The sequence below is a fragment of the Entelurus aequoreus genome, linkage group LG22 (assembly GCF_033978785.1).
Source record: "Entelurus aequoreus isolate RoL-2023_Sb linkage group LG22, RoL_Eaeq_v1.1, whole genome shotgun sequence".
NCBI lineage: Eukaryota > Metazoa > Chordata > Actinopteri > Syngnathiformes > Syngnathidae > Entelurus > Entelurus aequoreus.
In genome coordinates this window covers 5,215,316-5,225,399 of record NC_084752.1, presented here as the reverse complement: position 1 = coordinate 5,225,399, position 10,084 = coordinate 5,215,316, and positions in this window count along the sequence as shown.

Genomic DNA, 10,084 nt, shown 5'->3' with positions numbered 1-10,084 from the left:
TCTGGCCGTTTTCCACTCTGCATTGATATCAAGGCAGACTTTAGTTCTTCAGGGGTCAGAGGTCCATCCTGACATACAAACTGTGTTAGATGTAAATATAAACGGAATACGATGATTTGCAAATCCTTTTCAAGCCATATTCAGTTGAATGCACTACAATGACAAGATATTTGATGTTCAAACTCATAAACTTCATTTTTTTTGCAAATAATAATTAAGTTAGAATTTCATGGCTGCAACACGTGCCAAAGTAGTTGGGAAAGGGCATGTTCACCACTGTGTTACATGGCCTTTCCTTTTAACAACACTCAGTAAACGTTTAGGAACTGAGGAGACACATTTTTGAAGCTTTTCAGGTGGAATTCTTTCCCATTCTTGCTTGATGTACAGCTTAAGTTGTTCAACAGTCCGGGGGTCTCCCTTCTGCTATTTTAGGCTTCATAATGCATCACACATTTTCAATGGGAGACAGGTCTGGACTACAGGCAGGCCAGTCTAGTACCCGCACTCTTTTACTATGAAGCCACGTTGATGTAACACGTGGCTTGGCATTGTCTTGCTGAAATAAGCAGGGGCGTCCATGGTAACGTTGCTTGGATGGCAACATATGTTGCTCCAAAACCTGTATGTACCTTTCAGAATTAATGGCGCCTTCACAGATGTGTAAGTTACCCATGTCTTGGGCACTAATACACCCCCATACCATCACACATGCTGCCTTTTCAATTTTGCGCCTAGAACAATCCGGATGGTTCTTTTCCTCTTTGGTCCGGAGGACACGACGTCCACAGTTTCCAAAAACAATTTGAAATGTGGACTCGTCAGACCACAGAACACTTTTCCACTTTGTATCAGTCCATCTTAGATGAGCTCATGCCCAGCGAAGCCGACGGCGTTCCTGGGTGTTGTTGATAAACGGTTTTCGCCTTGCATAGGAGAGTTTTAACTTGCACTTACAGATGTAGCGACCAACTGCAGTTACTGACAGTGGGTTTCTGAAGTGTTCCTGAGCCCATGTGGTGATATCCTTTACACACTGATGTCGCTTGTTGATGCAGTACAGCCTGAGGGATGGAAGGTCACGGGCTTAGCTGCTTACGTGCAGTGATTTCTCCAGATTCTCTTAACCCTTTGATGATATTACGGAGCGTAGATGGTGAAATCCCTAAATTCCTTGCAATAGCTGGTTGATAAAGGTTTTTCTTAAACTGTTCAACAATTTGCTCACGCATTTGTTGACAAAGTGGTGACCCTCGCCCCATCCTTGTTTGTGAATGACTGAGCATTTCATGGAAGCTACTTTTATACCCAATCATGGCACCCACCTGTTCCCCAATTTGCCTGTTCACCTGTGGGATGTTCCAAATAAGTGTTTGATGAGCATTCCTCAACTTTATCAGTATTTATTGCCACCTTTCCCAACTTCTTTGTCACGTGTTGCTGGCATCAAATTCTAAAGTTAATGATTATTTGCAAAAAAATATTTTTTTATTAGTTTGAACATCAAATATGTTGTCTTTGTAGCAGATTCAACTGAATATGGCTTGAAAATGATTTGCAAATCATTGTATTCCGTTTATATTTACATCTAACACAATTTCCCAACTTATATGGGAACGGGGTTTGTACGTTTCAGGGTTATTATATGGGATTTCTAGCGACGTAAAGAAGGTTTAGTAGTATGACCCCTCGCACATGCTCTCAGAGGAAGATAGGGCTTTGTAATACGTCTTAAACTGGTTATTTTTAGTTACTGGGTCAACTGATATCACAGTACCTAGTCTCTATCTGTGAAATCTGCATGGATGAAGAGTGTTGCTGAATTTGGTGTGAGGGGAATTTACTGGGTTCCTCACTTGATTCGGACGAACGCTCTTTTTGTTAGCAATCTCTCTCTTACAGGAAGAACAGGAAACTACATGCCCACGAAGATAAGCCTTCCAAGTTGTCAATGCGGACACCTCTGCACTCACGTTGGTTGAAGTGAACGAGTCGATACTGCCATTAATTGAAGTAATAAAATCTGACTCACATAGCAAAACAGGACTGAAGCGCCAGCGGGAGCGGGACAATGGTCTGCCCGGAAGAGACATGTCGACAACAACAGTTGTATGATGAGAGATAACTATTGAACCAAGAGAGCACGAGCAGACAGTGCGTATTGGTCTTTTGTCAATGAGAAATAGGTCAATTCGAGAGAAGATACCGTGTACTGGAGAGAAGGAAAACTGCTTGGCATTGGGGTTATGTAAGCTGATTCAGAAGGGTGGGGAGGTCTAAAGACGAATCAAGGCAGCTACTGAAATCACCTTCAAGAACAAGGTGGGTAGAGTTTAAGGTAAGATGGTTATAAAAACTGGGGCAGCACGGTGGAACAGGGGTTAGTGCGTGTGCCTCACAATACGAAGGTCCTGGGTTCAATCGTGGGCTCGGGATCTGTCTGTGTGGAGTTTGCATGTTCTCCCCGGGACTGCGTGGGTTTCCTCCGGGTACTCCGGCTTCCTCCCACCTCCAAAGACATGCACCTGGGGATAGGTTGATTGGCAACACTAAATGGTCCCTAGTGTGTGAATGTGAGTGTGAATGTTGTCTGTCTATCTGTGTTGGCCCTGTGATGAGGTGGCAACTTGTCCAGGGTGTACTCCGCCTTTCGCCCGAAGTACCCCATGCGACCCCGAACGGGACAAGCGGTAGAAAATAGATGGATGGATGGAATACAAACTTTTTGTTATCACAGTTAGGCCCTTAGATAGGTCTTTGTGGCATTGACATATCGGCCATTAGGATCTGATATAGCTGTCAACATTGAAAATAAAACAGATTTATGTGTGAGAATGGCAACCCCTCTAGCCCTACTTGAGAATTTAGCGTGGTAGAGTTGGCCAACTCACCCCCTTTGGAGTCATGCTTCTTCGTTGGTGGAGTTCATTCATGGGGGGTTTTAAACTCGGTGTGTAGTTTGATCTTGTGGCCGTTGTACGGCAATTCTCTTTTCCCATGATCCTCGCGGATAACCAGGTCCTTATTTTGGTAACAGTGGAAGCGAAGTACGGCCGGCAGAGGCTTGGGAGCGAGGTTCCGGTGTGCCCTGTCAATCTCGGGCCGGCAAAGTTCACATTTCCATGCTTGAAGTAGCTCGTTTTGTTTTCGTGAGCGGAGCAGAAGCTTTCAGGCTGCCAAATGTGTTTTTTCACCTCAGTTGTTGTTGTTTTCTAAACAGCTAATCTGCAGACTGTGGTTTTATATTTGGACTCAATGGTCTTCAACCCTGGACACTCCCAGCTATAGTCAGGTCGGGCTTATACCGCCACGGGTAAGATGTACCCCCGTGCTACCTGCCGCATTCGGGCAGATGGGGCTCGTAAACCTGGTAAGGCAGCCCATCTAGGAGAAGGAAATCTCCAATCTCAAAACCACTGCTGCCTTGCGGTCAACCCACTTGAGGGTTAAGGCTAAGGGAGTAAACCCCGACAGAAAATCAGGAGCCGGAGTCCTGAAGGGGGTTTGGTGTTGTAGCGTCATTCCGGCAACTCCTGCGGCGTCGCTGGTGCCAAGTTGTATCGACACTCGTCGCTCCCTTGGATCCACCAGCCATGCGGAGAGGGGGGGCTTGCTGTCTGGACAACAGCTTGCCCTCCATAGTTCCATGCCCAGGCCATGTAGATCCACTGGAGAGGTCCACTGGAGAGGTCACTCTAGCAGATACTGGTTCGAAGCCTATCCGATTGGCCAAGGAAACAGGTGCCAGGGGCCATCTCCGTCCTTGGGAGGGACCATCCCAGTGAGACCCCACCCCCCTCTTTGGATCTACCCCATCGTCTCCCGAGACGGAAGGATGCCGACGAATCTCCACCTTTGTCATGCTAGGAGGAGGCGGTTAGTCTTTTTCACCTGCTCAGTGGCCTTGCGGTTAGAGCAGACCTGGGCCACATGCGGCCCGTTGAGCTTTTCAATCTGGCCCGCCGGACATTCCCAAATAATTTTTTTAGATCTTTAAGATTGAAACTGTAGCTGCCATTATGATGTGCAGTGATGTTTTCTAATGACCGTAAGTCTTCAACTATACAGAGTATTTCTATGGTTGGAATCTGCGCTTATGGATGATATACTAGTTACTATGGTAATCGAATTAGTTACTATGGTCATCTAATTAGTTACTATGGTAATCTACATCACAGCAGCTCAGACGAAGCACCAAGCAGTGTGGGCGGGAAGCGTTTCCACAGACGCGGAAGGAGGTTTTCACAACAAAGTTCTAAAGCTTATTGATATATAGAATAGAATAGAATAGAATAGAAAGTACTTTATTGATCCCTGGGGGAAATTCAGCAAATATCAGATTGTAGGTGGGGTTTATTTTGTAGCCTTCGCATTCATATTTCAATGTTTGTTGCATTTCACTTGATTGTAAAATGTGTCGATCGAAAGGGGGTGTGACGTTCATATTTTGTCAATATTCAGTGTTTTATCCTTCATAGAAAAATGTAAAATTTCCATTACGTTTTTTAAGGCGGTCTGTCATAATGTTTTTAATCATTCAATCAGACATTATTGTGAGGTTTTGTATTAGTTTTCCTTAAAATAGATATACCGGCCCCCAGACACATTTTTTTTCTCTAAATGTGGCCCCCGAGTCAAAATAATTGCCCAGGCCTGAGATCGGTAGGTCGTGAGTTCAAACCCCAGCCGAGTCATACCAAAGACTATAAAAATGGGACCCACTACCTCTATGTTTGGCACTCAGCATCAAGGGTTGGAATTGGGGGTTAAATCACCCAAAATGATTCCCGGGCGCGGCCAGAGCCGCTGCTCACTGCTCCCCTCACCTCCCAGCGGGTGAACAATGGGATGGGTCAAATACAGAGGACACATTTCACCACACCTAGTGTGTGCGTGTGACTATCATTGGTACTTTAACTTTAACTTCAACCGATTTTGCCGAGGTTTTTTTTTTTTATGACACTAACTCTAAAAGCTTAGTTTTACCCTTTCGCACTCAAAGAGGGAGTTTTTGAAACGCTCCGCTCTGGCTGGAGTTTTAAAAAGTCCTTATTTTTACATTTGCGTGGGGACAAGAGGCCACAACGCATTAAAAAAAATTTTTTTTTAAATGTTTATTTTTTTTAATTTTTATTTTTAAATGTATTTTTAAAGTGTTTTGGCTTAGACCCAGCAATATTAGACGGTATACAATATCACTCTCTAGGATTGAACCTACTCAGTGGCCTAGTGGTTAGAGTGTCCGCCCTGAGATGGGTAGGTCGTGAGTTCAAACCCCGGCCGAGTCATACCAAAGACTATAAAAATGGGAGCCATTACCTCTATGTTTGGCACTCAGCAACAAGGTTTGGAGTTGGGGGTTAAATCACCAAAAATGATTCCCGGGCGTGGCCACTGCTGCTGCTCACTGCTCCCCTCACCTCCCAGGGGGTGATCAAGGGTGATGGGTCCAATGCAGAGAATAATTTCGCCACACCTCGTGTGTGTGTGTGTGTGTGACAATCATTGGTACTTAACTTAACTTTATTTGCAGATTTACTGATATTTTGCATAAAACCTGCAGTAAGTGTTGGAAGTAGGGATGATGTTTGATAAGAAATTATGGAGTTCGAGCCTATTATCGAATCCTCTTATCGAACCGATTCCTTATCGATTCTCTTATCGAGTCCAGATAGGTTGTTGTAGATGGAAAAAAACACACAATATTTGGTTTAACAAAAGCTCACTTTTATTATATAATAAAAAAATAAAATCTAATAAATAAATAAATATTGACTGTTACTCACCTAAAAAAATAAAATAAAATAAATAAATATTGACTGTTGTTACCCAAAGTATATTAAGTGGGATTTTTCAGAAAAACAAATATATACAGTAACACAAAAACAAGCTGTCTCTGTGATCACTATAGGTGTATAAATAATAATATAGTGTTAAATAAAATCAGTCCCTTGGGCACAAAACTGAAAATAATACAGCTCTCCAAAAAGTGCACTTCTGCTGCTATTTGACATAACTGTTTGTTATGATGCTTTCACATTTTTGCACTTTATTTCTTTATTGAAAGAAAATTCTATGAAGAGAAAAGTTGTTTGCAAATGTGGTTACAATGCTAAAAAATGAAAAGTTAAAGCTAAAAAAAGAAATACACTTTATTGAGTTAACATTATTTCTTTATGGGGGAAAGATGTGATGCTATGAGCTAGAGAATATAACAACTACACTACCCAGCATGCAACGGGAGTTACAAGCATGCGCGGTAGCCCCGAAAAGTGTTGCATGTTGCCACGCTGTGAAAGTAAACGTCAAGAAGTCAGCCAACACGCCTCGTCTGCATTATTTATAATTAGACAGACAACACATCTACAGTGTGAAAAACAAAAGTTAAAAAAGGGAGATATGTTGTATATATATGTATGTGCTGCGGTTGCTTTAAGAACGTTGCGCCAGCTGCCGTAAAGGAGGTGCGTTGCTAGCCTGGTTGCTATGTTTCTGGTTGGTCGTAAAAGTGTTGGTCATGTGTTTTACCCTGCTCAAATCTCTCAGTAAAGTTATTCGATGGATTATAGCTTTTGTTTTGAACTTTATTACACCTTGGAGCACTTTTTCCCGTCCATTGTTTTTCCTGCTTTCGCTATCTGCGCCTAATGACTGAGCTACGTGACGTCATTTCTTGTGATGTCCCACGGAGCATTTCTGGTCGGGACGGGATTCGAATAAAGAATCAACTCTTTTTCTTTACTATAGTGGTCTCGATAACGGGTACCGGTTCTCAAAAAGGGATTCGAGTCCGAGGACTCGGTTCTTTTGTTATCAAACAACCGGGAAAACCGGTTTCGAGTATCATCCCTAGTTGGAAGAACCTTCCTAAAGTGCCACCTCAAAAGCAGCCGCTTACTGGCAAACACTGAAAGCGTGTATCACCGGCAGCGTACCGAAAGAAACATGTAAGACGCTTCATGAAAGAACCAGCGTGAGCTCCAAACTCCCGTCACCTGCCGCGCCTCGGCCCTTTTTGTTTGAACTCCAATAACTCTTTGTTGGTATGCCGGGTTCATATCTTCCCTGAGTGCTCTCACAGTGATTGCTTTGCATAGGTTGCCAATATTGTCAGTTTAATTTCAGCCTTTCCACCGCAATATGAATACATATTGGTGGGAGTTTTTCTTTTTAGCATGCAGTGCAGATAAATAAATGTATTAAAAACAAACATGTGGGTCCAGCTCTCCTTGTAATGATCCATTAGACTTTATTTCCCAGGAGGGAATATGTGTCTAAATAAAGGGTTACATCATCATAGTGGAGGGATAGCTGTCGAATGTCCCTTAACTTTGCGTACTTTATTTATATAATATGTGGAATCTCTTCATTCTCAGGCCCGTTTGATTCATTATCCATATTTTACTCTGTGACTGAGATTCCCCCTTTTTCTCTGCCTGGGCAGACGTACAGAGAACCAAACCTTCCCTCTCTGCCAACTACCCACATACGGATTTTCTATTTTAGTCGCTTTGTGCCCGACGCAGGATTTTGACAAATGGCTGGCTGGCAGGGTTAAAGCAATAACAAATGAAATAAAAAAGAAAAGCCAAACAGGAGTTGCATTACAAATAAACGTAGAACCCGGAGATCATTTCTTTTTAGTGTTGCCAAACATAAACTTTAAAGGGGAACATTTCCCCGCCTTATAAATGTTGTCACAAAATACTGGCGTTAAAGCGTCAAATCATAAGGTTCACCACGCATTTGGGCCTGAGCTTGCACCCGGTTTGGATGCCTCTGAACGCTGCATTTTGCAGTCTTTTTTGTTGTTGTAAATGCGGGTACAGCGGAACCTCCATTTACAAACTTACTTGATTCTTGAATATGGTTTGCGAACCGAAAGTTTGTATCGTGAAGCAGAGTTCCCCATAATAAACAATGTAAACATGAATAGACAAAAGTTCCTATTTTATTTTTTTAAAAAAAGCATACATACAGTATATATGGTAACACTTTAGTATGGGGAACATATTGACCATTAATTAGTTGCTTATTAATGTAATAAAGACTTAATTTAGAGTTATTTGGACACTAGGGGAACATGTAATGGTTAGGGTTACTAATAAGCAATAATTCTGAGGTTATTGAGGGAAGACTCTTAGTTAATGGCTTACTGGTTGTATAATAAGGCCATGCAGAATAAGGCATTAATAAGTACTAATTAAGAGCCAATATGTTACTAATTTACATGTTAATAAGCAACTAATTAATGGTGAATATGTGTTCCCCATACTAAAGTGTTACTATATATATATATATATATATATATATATATATATATATATATATATATATATATATATATATATATATATATATATATATATATATATATATAATTACTAATTAATGGTGAATATGTGTTCCCCATACTAAAGTGTTACATATATATATATATATATATATATATATATATATATATATATATATATATATATATATATATATATATATATATATATATATATATATATATATATATATATATATGGTAACATTTTAGTATGGGGAACACATATTCACCATTAATTAGTTGCTTATCAGAATTATTGCTTATTAGTAACCCTAACCCTAACCCTAACATGTTCCCCTAGTGTCCAAATAATATATATATATATATATATATATATATATATATATATATATATATATATATATATATATATATATATATATATATATATATATATATATATATATATATATATATATATATTGACCATTAATTAGTTGCTTATTAAAGTAACAAAAACTTAATTTAGAGATATTTGGACACTAGGGGAACATATAAGGTTTAGGGTTAGGGTTGCTAATAAGCAATAATTCTGAGGTTATTGAGGGAAGACTCTTAGTTAATGGCTTACTGGTTGTAAAATAAGGCCATGCAGAATAAGGCATTAATAAGTACTTAATAATGACTCATTAAGAGCCAATATGTTACTCATTTGCATGTTAATAAGCAACTAATTAATGGTGAATATGTTCCCCATACTAAAGTGTTACCATATATATATATATATATATACCGTTCAAAAGTTTGGGGTCACCCAAACAATTTAGTGGAATAGCCTTCATTTCTAAGAACAAGAATAGACTGTCGAGTTTCAGATGAAAGTTCTCTTTTTCTGGCCATTTTGAGCGTTTAATTGACCCCACAAATGTGATGCTCCAGAAAGTCAATCTGCTCAAAGGAAGGTCAGTTTTGTAGCTTCTGTAACGAGCTAAAGTGTTTTCAGATGTGTGAACATGATTGCACAAGGGTTTTCTAATCATCAATTAGCCTTCTGAGCCAATGAGCAAACACATTGTACCATTAGAACACTGGAGTGATAGTTGCTGGAAATGGGCCTCTATACACCTATGTAGATATTGCACCAAAAAGCAGACATTTGCAGCTAGAATAGTCATTTACCACATTAGCAATGTATAGAGTGTATTTCTTTAAAGTTAAGACTAGTTTAAAGTTATCTTCATTGAAAAGTACAGTGCTTTTCCTTCAAAAATAAGGACATTTACATGTGACCCCAAACTTTTGAACGGTAGTGTGTATATATACACACCTTCTCATTCAATGTGTTTTCTTTATTTTCATGACTATTTACATTGTAGATTGTCACATCAAAACTATTAATGAACACATGTGGCGTTATGTACTTAACGAAAAAAAAAATTAAATAACTGAAAACATGTTTTATGTTCTAGTTCCTTCAAAATAGCCACCCTTTGCTCTGATTACTGCTTTGCACACTCTTGGCATTCTCTCCATGAGCTTCAGGCACACCTGTGAAGTGAAAACCATTGCAGGTGACTACCTCTTGACGAGCGGCACCGGTCGAATGGGCCCGACAAATTGTGAGTTCAAATATTTAATTTGTTTATTTTTTTGCGTTTAATATGTTTTTTTGGAATTTTTAATTGCTGATGCAGGGTTTATTTTAGGGATGTCCGATAATGGCTTTTTGCCGATATCCGATATGCCGATATTGTCCAACTCTTTAATTACCGATACCGATATCAACCGATACCGATATCAACCGATATA